Here is a 4,034-nt window from a genome sequence, read left to right on the forward strand (position 1 = left end):
GGAGTTTTATCACAGCAATAGAAAAGTAACTAATACAAAGCCTATAATTCAATTACAAAAAAATCACACTCATGAAATTGTATTATCTTAATGGATATAACTCATCTCCATAATATGTTGAAATGAACAAATTGAATAATATTAATAAAAAAATAGAAATTAATTAATAAAGAAAGAAGGAGATGAAGAACAGGAAGCAGTTATTACCAAATGGTCGACAGAGAATCATGTGTACTACAAGGAAGGTGTCCATAAATTTTCAGACATTAAAGAAATTCACTAGGATTGATGTTATTATCAGAGATACATTTTCTCTCTTTCTTATACAGAAAATAGATACTTTCATAAAATATATTCTGACTATGCCTTTTTATCCCTCAAATACCCTGAGATGATCCCCATATTCACTCATGTCTGAATTTACCCACTTTCTGTCACTTAGAAAGACAAATAGGCATATAAAGAATAAGAATAAAATAATATCATCATAATCAATGAAAACAGATAGGATAAGCAAAGAAAAGGAAACAAAGAAAAAGCATAGTAAAATTATGCAGAGAGAAATACAGATTTCACACTCACAAAAATTTCATAAAACAAAAAAGGAAAACTCTAGAAGTTATACATAAAGGAACCACAATTTCATGAAATAAAACTAAATAAATTTCCTATATAAACATTATGGAGAAAAAGAATGTAGGAATATTCCATTGAGTTGTGTTGGTATTTTACATCAAGTGCTGGGTGTAAGGACTTTTTGTAGGAGTGACTTTTATCTCCACTGAGACGCTGTTGGTTTGGAAAAGGCTAATTTTTCACTGGGCACTTATGATCTGTTATAAATGACTTAGGTAAGGTTAAGATTAAATGTTATCTTTCCATTAAATTTAATTTCCCAGATTCTTTTACAATAAAGGTGTCACAGATGAGAGTACTTATGTTAGTATCTACAATTTAATCTTATTGATCAATATCTCAGTTTTTCAGCCATACTATTATTGTACAAAATCTGATTTTTATATAAATGTAGTATAATTTAAAATTGTAGATGCTAATACTCTGTAAATATAGCTTTATTTTTTATGATTGTTTAAGCTATTTGGAGGTTTTTTTGTTTGTGATGCTGACACTGTCTTTTTACAATCTCCAAGGATTGTGTTAGATTTTTATGGAATTATCACTGAATTTGTTCATTACTTTTGATAAGATGTTAATTTTTAATACATCGATTAAATATCATTGAGTGCAGGAATTTTTCCAATTTCCAATATCTTTTTTCAATTCATTTCATCAATACCTTAACGTTTTTATAATGGTCTTTTACTTTTTTATTTTGAATTACCACAAAATATATTCTGAGGTTATTATGCAAGACACTGTTTATCTGATTTCTATTTAAAAATTTCTCCTTTGTATATAGGAGAGCTACTGCTTTTTGATAGTTAATTTTGTATCCCTTGTTTTAGATGAAAGTTTGCTCAGTTGTTGGAGTTTCTTGATGGAATTCTTATGGTCTTTCATACATAAAATCATACCATCTGCATATAAGGTTAATTTGATTTATACCTTTGCTATTTGTAGAAGGAGAGAGCCAGTTGTTGGTTCCCAGCCATCCGGCTAGGTTAGAGCAAAAATAATCACACAAAAATTGTATTAATTCTTAGGTACATGGGATGTACTCACTCATATTTGGTTTCTAGCCATAAATAAAGGACATTGAGCCTATAATTCGTGATCCTAGAAAAGCTAAATAAGAAGGTGAACCCAAAGAAAAACATATAGGCATCCTCCTGGATATTAACCTTCATCAGGCGATGAAAGGAGACAGAGACAGAGAACCACATTGGAGCACCGGACTGAAATCTCAAGGTCCAAATCAGGAACAGAAGGAGAGAGAGCACGAGCAAGGAACTCAGGACCGCGAGGGGTGCACCCACACACTGAGACAATGGGGATGTTCTTTCGGGAACTCACCAAGGCCAGTTGGCCTGGGTCTGAAAAAGCCTGGGATAAAACCGGACTCGCTGAACATAGTGGACAATGAGGACTACTGAGAACACAAGAACAATGGCACTGGGTTTTGATCCTACTGCACGTACTGGCTTTGTGGGTGCCTAGGCAGTTTGGATGCTCACCTTACTAGACCTGGATGGAGGTGGGTGGTCCTTGGACTTACCACAGGGCAGGGAACCCTGATTGCTCTTTGGGCTGACAAGGGAGGGAGAACTTGATTGGGGAAAGGGGAGGGAAATGGGAGGCAGTGGCGGGGAGGAGGCAGAAATCATAAATAAATAAATAAATAAATAAATAAATAAATAAATAAATAAATAAATAGATATTGTATTAATTAAATCATTGCTTGGTCCATTAGCTCTGGCTTCTTATTGGCTAACTTTTACGTATTAATTTAACCCATTTCTATTAATCTGTATATCACCATGAGGTTGTGGTCTACCAACAAAATTTCAGCACATCTATCTCTGGTGGTGGCTTCATGGTATCTCTCTGACTCTGCCTTTCTTTCTCCCAGAATTCAGCCTAACTTTCCCTGCCTACGTTCTACCTTGCTATAGTGTCAAAGCAGTTTTTTTATTCACTAATGGTAATCATAGCACACAGAGGGGACTCCCACATAACCTCCCCTTTTTTGTTTAAACAAAAAGGAAGGTTTAAACTTTAACTTAGTAAAATTCATATAACAAAACACTTATTGAGCATGAGTTATAGTTATAATATTTCTATCTACTTTATCTTTTATTATAACTAAGGAAAACTTTAATTCTTTAACTTCTTCAAAGACTCCACAAGGATATAATACCACCTAATTAAACAATAAATTCATTGTAAGCAACTTTCAAAACTTCAGAATTGACAGAGACTTCTCAGTGCCTGGACAGTCACCCAAATTTTTCTGTATCATTGGGGCATCCATCTTCAGCCTACTGGCCCATAGTATCCAGCAGACTTTTCCATGGAGCAGGAAATTTCAAAGACAGTTGAAACTGCCAATATTGGCAGTTTGTCAGTACACTTTCTTCTCTGTCCTGCAGAACATCTGGCAGGCCTTTTCATGAAGCAGGAACCCTGAGGACTGTCTCACCTTTAGTCGAGTTCAGCAGTCATTTCTCTGTGGTCCTGCAAGTCCAGTTAAGCAGTCCAGGGAAGAGCAATTTCTTGCCCAAATGGCTAGCTAACTCCATAAAGAGCCCCTTTAATGCCCCCTTTCCTCTTGAAGTAACTGGTACTGTAAGGAGCAAATGTGTCTCTGTCACGAAAAATTCTAACTTCTTAAATTTAACATTTTAAATGCCATATTCTATACTATTTGAAAGGTTTGAAAAATACCTGTCTATCTGAAATACATCTCTGCACAGCTAGAAAATCTAACTTACATGACTGCAAGCTTGACTATTATAGATTATTATCTATTAACCTGTATTTTAATCATACATTACATATTTTAAATGATCTGTAAAAACACAATAACTTAGTCAAGAGCAGAAATATCCATATAAAAAAATTGACCTTAAGTTTGTACCAATAAACCAAAATCTATACCAATGTAAATCTTTATAGCATATCTCCCTTTTAATGTAAAAGAACATTTATAAACAATATTTGGGAATATGGGCTTAGTTATTATCCAAACTGTTTCCTATTGTTTATTAGGCAAAATATTTTCTTTGTGGGGATGTTCACAGCAACCTTTTGGGAGATCTTATTCCATCATACCACACCAGTCTGGAAGCAATCAAAGGTTCTAATGCTCTGTGGAATAAAGAGAAGAACGTCTTTCCAACACAACATATCCTTGGACCCAAAATTGGAAGTCATGATACCTTATAATATACACGCTGGGCAGTCGCGGCAGCGGCGGAGCGACACAGCGCTGCAATCAAAAATAGGCTCTGGGGGACCGGCGGCGACAGAAGCAAGCGGAGGGGACCAGCGTGGAGGCAGAGGCAAGCGGCGGGGTCCAGAGGGGTCCGGCGAGGCAGCAGCGGGGACCGGCACAGCTGGCACGAGGCGGGGAA

This window comes from Microtus ochrogaster, chromosome 7 (assembly GCF_000317375.1).
Source record: "Microtus ochrogaster isolate Prairie Vole_2 chromosome 7, MicOch1.0, whole genome shotgun sequence".
NCBI lineage: Eukaryota > Metazoa > Chordata > Mammalia > Rodentia > Cricetidae > Microtus > Microtus ochrogaster.